The sequence below is a fragment of the Musca domestica genome, unplaced genomic scaffold (genome assembly GCF_030504385.1).
Source record: "Musca domestica strain aabys unplaced genomic scaffold, Musca_domestica.polishedcontigs.V.1.1 230, whole genome shotgun sequence".
Lineage (NCBI taxonomy): Eukaryota > Metazoa > Arthropoda > Insecta > Diptera > Muscidae > Musca > Musca domestica.
Window position 1 is genome coordinate 86,702 of NW_026712268.1, and position 13,671 is coordinate 100,372.

Below are 13,671 nucleotides of genomic sequence, written 5' to 3' on the forward strand. Positions count from 1 at the left end.
TTATTAAAAAGTAAAAATATTTATGAACAAAAAATCATGTTCTTTTGAACACAAGAGTTCAAGTGCTTCATCATCAGGAAAAGGAGATTTGATAACAACAAAAGAATATCGAGATATATTCCTTGCTAATTTATTAAAACTAGAGAACATAAATCTAAAACTATCTAAGAAACGAAGCTCTAATCTTTTTTATACACTTCTTGCTGCAATTCTTCAGAATTTTCATTACTTGAATCTTCCTCTTCACCTACAACAATCATAAAAAAACAATTGTCGGTTGTATCGTTATCCATATTAAAAAAAATCAAATATTGTAATTTACTTATCTTTGTCTTTAGGGCTGACTCTTATTTCACCACCAAATTCAACTAATTCTTTAAAGATGTGGCGAAGAGAAGTTGTGACAAATATCGGAATAAATTTAAGCCGCTCCACGATATTGTCCCGGTAAGTGACAATGACCTTTAACCCTATCAGTACCTAAAAAATCGCTACATATCCATTATAAAAGCTGTTTTTTCGGATGTTAAAGTATTTATAGGTTGCATCTTGGTGTGGTAAATACCCATTGTTGTCATCTTCTGGTACGTCTTCATGTATGCCCTCATAGTCAGCATTAATAACAAAAGCACTTTTTTCTTTTACTTTGAACTGTCAACTAGATTATCTTCATTATTTGCCAACAAAGCTACTGCTTAAATTTGTATTTAGAACAAAAACTATTATATTTTATTTTATTTTTTATTTCTTACTTCATTTTATTTATTGGAGCCCAAATTCGGTGCATTTACATTTTGGTCCAGTCGAACCGTACGCGAGCCTTGGTAAATATTCTCATTCGTTTTCGTTCCCTTTATATTTTCGCTGCATAATCAACAACGACACAACCATCATCTATAAAAAATAAAAAAACATCAGGTTTTATTCGTGAGATCTCATTTCAAAAAAAAAAAAAAAAAAAAAAACAAGTTCACGTTTGGCCTTAAATCCGTTTTTATATTTGAAAGGCATCATAAAAGCCAATGGAAGATTGGTACAATTTACTGACATAACATACAGTGAACGTCATATGGAGCAATTTTTAGTTGTTGGTGGACTTTGTTCATAAACTCACTTTGCATGGCGGAAATCAGTTGATGACTCGAATAATAAGGTCCGAATTCTGGATGAAAGTCGCTGGTCAAGAAAACTCTTCGTCGCTGTAAAATATGTATTTTACATAAATAAAGTAAAAGGCAGTCAGTTCGGCCTGGCCGTAGCATCCAATTCGAATTTCAAATACGACATCCCAAACAATTTCGGTGGGTACTGTACCTAAACTCGTCAACATACCGAATAAAGGGAGGTACTGATATATGGTGCCTATACAAAGACTTGGACCTGCGTAGACAATTTTCTGTCACAGACTGTAGTTCCCATCACGTACTCCAAATAAGTAATTTGAAACAAATCTGGTGATTAATGACGCTAAGATTGTCAAAATTTCGAATATAGGGAGGTACTGATATATGGGGCCTATACAAATTCCGTGAGTAATGTCGCTAAAATCATTAAAATACCTAGTATAGGAAGGTACCGTTATATGGGGGCTATAAGAATACGTGAATTTGCACAGACAATTTTCTGTCTTAGGCTGTAGTATCCACTACGAACTTCAAATACCAAACTTGAAACAATTCCGGCCAATAATGTCGCTAAAATCATAAAAATACCTAATATCGGGAGGTACCGATGTAGGGGGCTATACGAAGACGTGGACTTGCATAGACAATTTTCTGTCCTACATAGCCCATTTACGAACTTAAATTGCCTACTGGAAAAATAAACATATGTGCAAAATTTTAGCTTTCTATCTTATTTCCTTTGAAAGATAGCGTGATTACAACAGAAAGACGGACATGGCTAAATCGACTAAGAATTTTACGCTGATTAAAAATATATATACTTTGTTGGGTCTGACATGAGTATTTCCAGGAGTTACAAATGGAATGATAAACTTATTATACCCTCCATAGTATGGTGGAGGGTATAAAAACATTAAGTTTCGGCTGGTCCGAATTCGAGCGTGTTTCACTTTAAACTTCATATACCAGTAAGACCGTTTGGCTAATGCAGTTTAACTTATAAAGAAAAAAACATGAGGAGGGTCAGGGCGTTATATTGGACCATACCAAAACGGGAACCTCTATAGATAATTTTATACTTCTAGCATTGTCATCTATCAAATCTTCCAAAATACCAAATTTGAAACAATTATGTGGGTAAATGTGACTAGGATTATCAATACACCGAATGTCGGTGGGTACAGCTATATGTGAGATATAGGAAAATGTCGAACTAAATATTCAATGTTTTGCCACCGGGCTATAACCCATTATGAACTACAAACACAAATTTTTAGAAAAAATCCGTGGAAAAATGTAGCAAAAATCTTCAAAATACCGAATATCAAGAAGTACCGTTATATGGAGACTGTACCAAAACGTTGGCCGATATATCTCATTTTCAATACCAACCATCCTGGACACAATACAAATTTTTCTGCTAAATTTTGGAGCTCAACGTCAAATAATGTGGGCTCAATCGTGATTTCAACAGAAAGACAGTCGGACATCGTGAAATTGAATTTGAATTTTATGCTGATTATGAATATATATACTTTATAAGGTCTACGACGAATATTTAGGGATGTTATAAAGGGAATGACAAAGTTAGTATATCCTTTCCAAGGTGGACGGTATAATTAATAATAATAAACAAATAACAGGTAAAAAAGCAGATAAAATGTAAATGAAAACTGTTATATGGAGACTATACGAAGACGTGGACCTGTTTACGGAATTTTTTGTCATAGGCTTTAGACCTATTACGAACTGCAAATAGCAAATTTAAAACAATTCCGTTGAATAATGTCGCTAAAATCATGAAAATACCGAATATCGGGATGTACCGTTATATAGGGGTTATACGAAGACGTGGACCGGCATAAATTTCTTTCCATAGTTTGTAGTACCCGTTAGGATCTTAACATGTGAAATTTCAAACGATTTCGGTGAAAAATGTAGCTGAAACCATCAAAGAACCGAATATCGGGAACTACCTTTATATGGGGGCTATACGAAGACGTGGAACCTGAACCAACTCCGGTTAATAATGTCGCTAGAATCATCAAAATACCGAATATCGGGATGTAGAGTTATATGGGGGCTATACGAAGACGTGGAACCTACATGACCCATTTACGAACTTAACCTGCCTACGGACAGACAGACAGACAGGCAGAAAGACGGATATCTCTAAATCGACTTAGAATGTTACGCTGATCAAGAATATAAATACACTTTGTTGGTTCTGACACGAGTATTTCGAGGAGTTAGAAACGGAATTACAAAGTTAATATACTATCCATAGTATGGAGGTGGAGGGTATAAAAATACCGAATATAGCCGTTATATTGGGGTCTATACAACGTGAACCTACAATTTTCTGTAATAGGCTGTAGTATTCACTACGAACTTCAAATACCGAATACCAATCAAAATACCGAATATCGGGAGGTAGCGTTATATGGGGGCTATACGAAGACGTGGATCTGCATATACAATTTTCCGTCTTAGGCGGTAGTGCCCATTTCGAACTTCAAATACCAAATTTGAAACAATTCCAGTAAATAATGTCGCTAAAATCATCAAAATACCGAATATCGGGGGGTACCGTTATATGGGGGCTATATGAAAACGTGGACCTACATGGCCCATTTACGGACTTAACCTGCCTACTGGAAAAATAAGCATATGTGCAATATTTTAGCCTTCTATCTCATTTCGTTCGAAAGATAGCGTGATTACAACAGACAGACAAACAGACAGACAGACATACCTAAATCGACTTAGAATTTTACGCTGATCAAGAATATATATACTTTGTTGGGTATTTCGAGGAGTTACAAACGGAAACTTAACCTATATTGGACCCTCCTTTCCAAGGTGGAGGATATAATAAGAAAGTTGCTTTACATCGCACTGCGTACTCCTTTTCTCGTCACTTCATTTTTTTCGGTTCAAAGTAATTATTATTGACTAGCTAAGATAAATATTTATTAGAAGCGAGTTAAAAATACAGTAAGTTCGGCCGGGCCGAACTTTGAATACCCTCCACCAGTTGGAAAAAATTTAGACATTTTCAAAATATGAAATCCGTTAAAAAAATACAGAATACAGCCGTTATATTAGGGTCTATACGACGTGGACCTACATAGGCTTTGTTTGTCATAAGCATTACCATATTCAAATTAGAAACTTGAAATAAACGGTGAATAATGTAGCTAAAATCATCAAAATACCTGGACCTGCATAGACAATTTTCTGTCACAGGCTGTAGGATCCTATTCGAACTTTAAATACGAGATCCCAAACTATTTCGGTGGGTATTGTACCTAAACTCGTCAACATACCGAATATAGGGAGGTACTGATATGGGGCCTATACGAAGACCTGGACCTGCATAGAAAATTTTCTGTCACAGACTGTTGTTCCCATCACGAACTCTAAATACGTGATTTGAGACAATTCCGGTGAATAATGACGCTAAGATCATCAACCAACTTATAGTTAGTTCATGAAGGTGTTATTCTACAACTAACTACACATTGGTTAAAATGTCATCTGTAGATCAACCAGTTGTGGCCACTTAAATGCATACAGATGAAAAAACTGCAACCAACTTCAGACTGCTGTCATTTCAGAGCCACTTGTCCGAAAGCTGTTAAAATTATCCTACTGACAGCTCATTATATTGTTTACAAGCGTACAAAAGCATTTTGGTGAGAATTTTTTCAGAAAAAAAAAGTTATTTGTGATTTTGTGATGGCTGGAAAACCACAAGTGATTATCGTTACAGCAATTCAGCATTTAAATGTGAATAAATCTTTTGTGTCTCGTGCCATCGCTCGTTACCGTGATACTGGTTGCGTAGCCTGACGTCAAGTAAGTGGACGGAAGAAATTCCAAAAGTACAAGAACTTACGCCGCAACAGAAAGAAAATAGACCTAAAACATAATAACAATCGTAGCCAAATTTGCCATATTTTTCACAATATTACACCTTCATATTTAATATTTTTGAAATATTATTACTTATATTCAGAATTTTTGAATTATTTCGTGATTTTGAAATTTGTATACATTTTTTTGGCGTTTTTAGGGGAAAATAGCTTCTTTCCAGATCTTCGTATAGCCCTCATACAACGGTACCTCCCGATATTCGGTATTTTGATGATTTTAGCGATATTATTCGCCGGAATTGTTTCAAATTTGGTATTTGAAGTTCGAAATGGATACTACCGCCTAAGACAGAAAATTGTCTGTAAAGGTCCACGTATTCGTGTAGCCCCCATATAACGATACCTCCCTATATTAGGTATTTTGATGATCTTAGCGTCATTATTCACCGGAATTGTTTCAAATTACAGTCTTTGACAGAAAATTGTCTATGCAGGTCCAGGTCTTCGTATAGGCCCCATATAACAGTACCTCCCTATATTCGGTATGTTGACGAGTTTAGGAACAATGCCCACCGAAATTGTTTGGGATTTCGCATTTGAAGTTCAAATAGAATGCCACAGCCTGTGACAGAAAATTGTCTATGAAGGTCCAGGTCTTCGCACCTATATACGATATTTTGATGATTTTAGCTACAGTATTCACCGTTTAATATGCTAATGACTTATGACAAACAATGCCTATCTAGTTCCACGTCGTATAGACCCCAATATAACGTCTATATATTTGGAATTTTTAAAAATTTAACAGAAATTTTCAGGGCTTTTATTTTTTGAAAATTTCCAAATTCGTTCCAAATGATGGAGGGTATTCAAAGTTCGCCCGGCCGAACTTACTACTTTTTAACTTTTTGATCTTAATTTTTTTACAAAGGCTCACTAAAATTATAAAAACTTTATGGGCATAGAAAGCTTTTTGTCGAAACGAATTTAGAACGAATTCATGTACCTACATCATATTTGAGGAAATTATCAGGACGAAAATTCTAATGTGGAAAACTCTCATAATCACATGGCTAGTATTAATTATTTTCGTTGTCCTCATCTTCGGCAAAATAACTGTTGTTTCCTGTGTCTCTAAAATGTCTCGCCTGGGTTTTCTATAGTGAAACATCGTAAGTTATGTGTAAATTGTTTGCGTAAGAGATATGTCAAGGGCAAAAAATTGTATTAGTCAGCATCGGTGTTTGAAATGTAAGCGAATTCATCACACCTTGTTACATCGGAGTGACTCTTCCCCAAGTCTAGTTTCGTCGGTTAGCCAGAATCCGACGAATCCAAAATATCGGAATCATCTTTTCTGATTTACGATTTTCAAAAGAAGTTCACATTTCTGGCATGTCCAACTGATGCCATTATTTCTGTGTGACGTATATTTCCCAAAAAAAAATCCCTCGTTAACTGTTACCTCAGATTTAAGAGTTCAAATGCCAAATATTCCCCTAGCAGATCCTAAATTATTCGACGATTCCATCGTCGGAAATTCGCATAATTGCCACTACGGTTGACGTAGCGGAAACTTATACAAAACGTTTGTTGCGCTTTTGGGAACTTTGAGAGATTTATAAACGGAGAATGATGACTACAACATATCTTACCAGTGAGGAAAATTATGTCAGGTGCACGCGATAGGACTCGGATGGTAGATATGTGGTGACACTACCTTAGCGACCTGAGCTCAATAAAAAAATTTGGGCGAATCTCTCCCGAACGTCCTAAGACAATTTATTCGTAATGAATAGGGTGAATGCGCCTAAGTTCGGCATGTCCCAGTAGTCGGCAGTTTTGAAATTTAAGCTTAAATAACTGAGAATAGAATTGACCAAATAATGAAATAATTGCACAAAAACGTCAACAGTGTTCTCTGCTCTCTTCCTGTAAAAAAACAATGAGCTCCGATCATTTATTACGAGAGAATAATGGTTTTCGTCAGTGAGTGTCTTCCAACGTGTGGGATAGTGCTTGTTTGTAAAGAAAACAAGTAAAAAAGCTGTAAGTTCGGCCGGGCCGAACTTTTAATACCCTCCACCATTTGGTACAAATTTGGCAATTTCCACAAAATAAAACCCGTTAAAAATTCTGTTAAAATCTTAAAAATACCGAATGCTTATACGACGACGTGGGCCTGCATAGGCAACTTTTGTCATAAATTATTACAATATTTAAATGCGAAACTTGAAGAAAAATCTGTTTATAATGTAGCTAAAATCAAAATACCGAATATGGGGGATACCGTTATATGGGGGCTATACGAAGACGTGGACCTGCACAGACAATTTTCTGGCATGGGCTGAAGTATCCATTACGAACTTCACATACGAAATTTGAAACAATCCCTGTAAATAACGTCGCTAAAATCATTAAAATACCGAATATCGGGGGGTATATGGGGGCTATATGAAGACGTGGACCTACATGGCTCATTTTTTGATTTAGGATGTAGTATCCATTACGAACTTCAAATACCAAATTTGAAACGATTCCGGTAAACAATGTCGCTAAAATCATCGAAAAACCGAATATCGGGGGGTACCGTTATATGGGGGCTACAGGAAGACGTGGACCTACACAGATAATTTTCTGTGTTAGGCTGTAGCATCCATTACAAACTTCAAATGCCAAATTTGAAATAATTCCGGTGAATAATGTCGCTAAAATCATCAAAATACCGAATATCGGGAGGTACCGTTATATGGGGGCTATATGATTACTTGGACCTACATGGCCCATTTACGAACTTAACCTGCCTACTGGTAAAAAATACATGTGTGCAAAATTTTAGCCTTCTATCTCAATTTGTTCGAAAGATAGCGTGATTACAACAGACAGACAGACAGACAGACAGACGGACAGACAGACAGACAGACACACAGACAGACAGACGGACATGGTTAAATCGTCTTAGAATTTTACGCTGATCAAGAATATATATACTTTGTTGGGTCTGACATGAATATTTCGAGGAGTTACAAACGGAATGACAAAATTAATATACCCTCCATAGTATGGTGGAGGGTATAAAAATAGGTGGCGTCAACTTAATAATCGATTTAAGTAAATTAAATTTAATACTTTTTGGATCAGAAATATTATATAATAGTAAATAACAGTCAGAAGATCATTTTATAACTTAAAAACATACAAATCAATATTTTTCTGTTATATTATTTAATGCCGACATTAGGAACAGAAAAAAAGATATTTTCCAATAGTCGGCAGGGGGTGCCGATTACTAGAAATATATCATTTTTGACCAATTTCACCAAAACTTGAGAAAAGTATAAAAAAATTATCCAAAAACTACTCTAATAAAAAAATAGTTTTGAGTCGGCAGTTGCTTTTATTTGTGCTTTTTGACCAACTTTTCTAAATTAAGTAAGTTTTTTTCAAATCAGCTATAGTTTTAAAAAGCGGTGGCATTTTTGAAAAAATGTTGGCTATCTAAAGGAAGAAAATCAATTCACAAATTCCAAATGTGAGAAAGGTCCTTTTTTTCTTTTTTTTATTTAAACTCATTTTTATTTTAATTGAAAATCCATACGTTACTAAAGGTAACCATACTATTCTTGATTTTCTACCTATATTTGGTTTAGAATATTAATTAAATAAAATACTTTTTAAAAACGAAATTAATTGAAAATTTTGGATTAAACTGTGAATTAGTAATATAGCATTGTTTTATACTATTTGAAATAAAAAACATGCAAAATAATATTTTTTTAATGAAATACCATACACCGCCTACTGGCAAATAGACATGTCGAGCATTGGAAAATGGTAAAAACTACTATTTTAGTAAAATTTCAAATTTTGCCAATTTAATAAAAACAAATTTAATTTTTGTTTATTAGTTCAAAAACTAAACAAAATTTGGAATCTGAACAAATGTATTTTTCTGTAATTGAAAGATTTCGCTCAGAATGTTGAAAGATTGAAAATCCTTAAAGTGCCGACTACTGGTACACTTACCCTAGTCGTTATCTTAAAAAACATCATCCATAGTTTGTATCAGCCGTTTGGATCTTCTAAAATGAAATTTGAAACGATTTCGGTGAAAATTGTTGCTTAAATCATCAAACAACCGAATATCGGGAGCTATCGTTATATGGGGGCTATACGAAGACGTGGACCTGCATACAAATTTGTTTGTCATGTTATTGTCATATTCACTATATATTCGGTTATTTGCCTAAAATATTTATGTACACACAGTCATGTTCTATTGAACACAAGAGTTCAAATGCTTCACCATCAGAAAAATGAGATTTGATAGCAAAAAAAGAATATCGATATATATTCCTTGCTAATTTATTAAAACTAGAGAACATAAATCTAAAACCATCTAAGAAACGAAGTTCTAATCAATTCTATTTCTTCTTTTTTACCCTCTTCTTGCTGCGATTCTTCAGAATTTTCATTACTTGAATCTTTCTCTTCTCCTACAACAGTCATGCTGTTTAAAAAAACAAACGTCGGTTGACTCGTTTTCCATATTAAAAAAATCAGATATTGTAATTTACTTATCTTTGCCTTTAGGGCTGACTCTTATTTAACCACCAAATTCAACTAATTCTTTAATATCGGAGTAAATTTAAGCCGATGGTATTGCACATTGAAATGGTTATTTACCGCTCCTCGATATTGTCCCGGTAAGTGACAATGACCTTTAACCCTATCAGTGCCTAAAAAATCGCTACATATCCATTATAAAAGCTGTTTTTTCGGACGTTGAAGTATTTATAGGTTTCATCTTGGTGTGGTAAATACCAATTGTTCTCATCTTCTGGTACGCCTTCATGTATGCTCTCATAGTCAGCATTAATAACAAAATCACTTTTTCCTTTTTCTTTGAACTGTCAACTAGATCATCTTCATTAGTTGCCAACAAAGTTACTGCTTTAATTTGAATTTAGAACTAAAACTATTGTGCGTTTTTATTTCTTACTTCATTTTTATTATCGGAGCCCAATTTCGAAACGTACGCGAGCCTTGGGAAATAATCTAATTTTGTTTTCGTTCCCTTTAAATTTTCGCTGCATCATCGACAACAACACAATCATCAACATCATCATCATCTATGAAAAAAAGCATCAGGCTTTATTCGTGAGCTCGCGTAGCTAAATGTAGCTAAAATCATCAAAATTCCGTATACAGGGACGTACCGTTATATCGGAGCTATACGAAGACCTGGACATGCATAGTCACACGCTGGAGCATCCATTACGAACTTCAAATACCACATCTCAAACAATTTCGGTGGGTATTGCACCTAAACTCGTCAACATATCGAATATAGGGAGGTACTGATATATGGGGCCTATACGAAGACCTGGACCTACATAGACAATTTTATGTCACAGACTGTAGTTCCAATTACGAACTCTAAATACGTAATTTGAAACAATTCTGGCGAATAATGACGCTAAAATCATCAAAATACCGAATATACCAGTTTACGAACTTAACCTGCCAACTGAAGAAATAAACATATGTGCAAAATTTTAGCCTTCTATATCAATTCGTTCGAAAGATAGCGTGATAACAACAGACAAACAGACATGGAATTTACGCTGATCAAGAATATATATATATATAATTTATTGGGTCTGACATGAGTATTTGGAGGAGTTACAAACCGAATGACAAACTTAAAATAACCTCCATGGTATGGTGGAGGGTATAAAAATACCGAATACATAGGCATTGTTTGTCTTGAGCCATTACCATATTCAAATCATGAAAATATCGTATATAGGGAGGTACCGTTATATCAGAGCCGTGCGAATACCTGGACCATCATAGGCAATTTTCTGTCGCAAACTGTAGTTCCCACCAAAATCATTAAAATACCTAATATAGGAAGGTACCGTTATACGGGGACTATACGAATGCATGGACCTGCACAGACAATTTTCTGTCTTCGGCGGCAGTATCCATTTCGAACTTCAAATACCAAACTTGAAACAATTCCGATTAATAATGTCGCTAAAATCATCAAAATATCGAATATAGTGAGGTGCCGTTATTTGGGGACTATACGAAGAAGTAGACCTGCACGGACAATTTTCTGTCATAGGCTGTAGTATCCATTTCGAACAAATAACAAATTTAAATAATTCCGGTGATAATGTCGCAAATACCAAATATTGGGAGGTACCATTATATGGGGGCTATATGAAAACGGTAGATGGTATAAAAACACCGTCAAATTACTATAGTCATTGCTTGTAATATTCTTTTGTGTTTCTCTGTTGAATAAACATAATTATACTTAATTATTAATTACTGCGATGTTCCAGGAAGAATCAACTCTGTATTGCTTTTAACTAATTAAAAACAAGTTACTTTTGACCAATTTATAGTCAGTTACTTTTAACTAACTATAAACTAATTACATTTAAACCAGTCATCTTAGTTTTAGATGCATGATGTTCTAGATGATTTTTCAACCAACTTATAGTTAGTTCATGAATATGTTATTCTACAACTAACTACAAATTGGTTAAAAAGTCATCTGTAGATCAACCAGTGGTGGCCACAAAAATGCATACATACAGGGTGAGATGAAAAAACTACAACCAACTTCAGACTGCCATTTCAGAGCCACTCGTCCGAAAGCTGTTAAAAGTATTCTACTGACAGCTCATTATACTGTTTACAAGCGTACAGTAGCATTTTGGTGAGAATTTTCCAGAAAAAAAGTTATTTGTGACGGAATTCATGATGGAAAACCACAAATGACTATCGTTAGAACACTTCAGCATTTAAATGTGAAAAGATCTTTCGTGTCTCGTACCATCGCTCGTAACCGTGATGCTGGTAGCGTAGCCCGACTTCAAGGAACAACATCAGCAGAAATGCTTCGGAAAGTAAAGAGGCGACTTGGTCGAAACCCGCGTCGCAGTGCCCGAAAAATGGCTCGCGAGCTCAACGCAATATTTCATTCGGCAAATATTGAAAAATGAGCTCAGGGGAAAAGCCATTGAATTTTCAAAACGTACAAGAACTTACACCTCAACACATATTCAATATTTTTGAAATATTATTACTTATAGGCAAAATAACACCTTTTTGCAAGTTTCTACACCTGTTCTCTAATTTTGTTGCTTTTTTTAACATTTTCGATTTTCTAATTGAACATTCGACTTTTTTTTAAATTCTTGTTGTTTGTATGGAATTATTTGGCTGCTTTTATCTATTCGCAAGACTTTAACTATTTTATCACATCGTTTATTGGAGTATTCAACTTTTTTAAAAAAACGTTTGTATATTTTCTAGGTTTATTTATTGTATTTGTATTAATCTCAGCATCATGGTTATAAATTTATTTTATTAATTTATTTAAAAATCCTCTCAATAACTTTACAAGAGTGTCAGATAATATGGTCAAAATTTTGTGCAAATCTTGAGGACGCGAAAGAAGAAGATTTAGATGTGATTGTGTTAGAAGTGAAAATACCGAGTTGAATTGGCAACCGTTCTAGCCTCTATGTCCGAAGTCTGATAGTTCGTATGAACTAATAGCTTTGACACGAAGTGATTTATTGATTCGTTCTCCTCCTCGTTCTGTATTATCTGACTAAACTTTGTTGCTCGGGAATAGGTTTCGAAAAGTACAGACCCTTGATCATTTATTTAAAAAACTTGCAGATGCGATATAAGTGAGGGCCTTTGAGTCTGAAAGTGGAGTGTTAGATTGGTGCTACACAGGTGTTTGTAGTTAATAGAGCTATTATATTTTTAACTCGAATATTCAGAGTTGCTCCAAAGACGCCTTCCATCGCATCGCAGAATTCATAAATCTAAACTGGAACCTCTAATGTAAATGTTATCTTTACTATTTTTCACAAAATTGTTCTATTTCATCTGGATTATTGGCTTCAATTGATAATCCCAGACAGCTTTGGCTGCAACGACTACTGGCGCCAGCCATCTACATGGGTTAAACAATTTGCTGTTGCTGATAAAACTTTTCATTTTAAAGATCATTTTTTTGTTTTTCATTAAATGTGGTGCAAAAGAAAAATATTTATTCTATCGTGTTCCCAACGTCTTGGTGGACGTATCATCGGAAATGTTTAACCATTCGATTTTTTTTTCGATCGTTCAACCGAGAAGGCCACATCCCCATAACGTAGGAAGCACGTACACACCATAGTTCCGATTATAGGGTGTTCATAGACCTGGGGAACAGGCCACATTGATGAATCAACCGGTTAACAACTAAAAGATTAAATTATCTAAACTAAACTACAGTACTTACTAAGTTCTTATAAACAAAGTCTGGCAACAGTTTTACATACTAAGAACGTAGGATAGAGTTTTTTATGACATGGAAGGGTTCATACAAAGAAATCATCTTATATAACTTGTTATAATCAGCACATAAATTTAAATTGAATGTAATTATGCGTACTTTGCAAAGGGACATTGACTTTCATTTCACGGGTTAAAAGCTCAGAATCAATTTGGCCGCAAAAACGTTGATGATAAAAATACATCTAAGCATCTAAACGTATTTTCTATAGTGTAGGATAATCAATAAGTTTAAGGCGTTTCACATATGGTAGAATAAGTTCATTTGAATTCCATCCTAAGCCTCTAAGAGAAAT

General features: G+C 34.7%; 1 protein-coding gene across 1 annotated transcript in view; it reads left to right on the forward strand.

The window, feature by feature from the left end:
• The first annotated feature begins 330 nt into the window (after nucleotides 1-330).
• Nucleotides 331-13,671, forward strand: part of LOC109613827 (trypsin-1-like) — a 218,871-nt gene continuing 205,530 nt past the window's right edge. The window contains exon 1 of the mRNA XM_059123141.1: nucleotides 331-447. The gene's annotated coding sequence lies outside the window, so the exon portion shown is untranslated. The remainder of the gene's footprint in view (nucleotides 448-13,671) is intronic.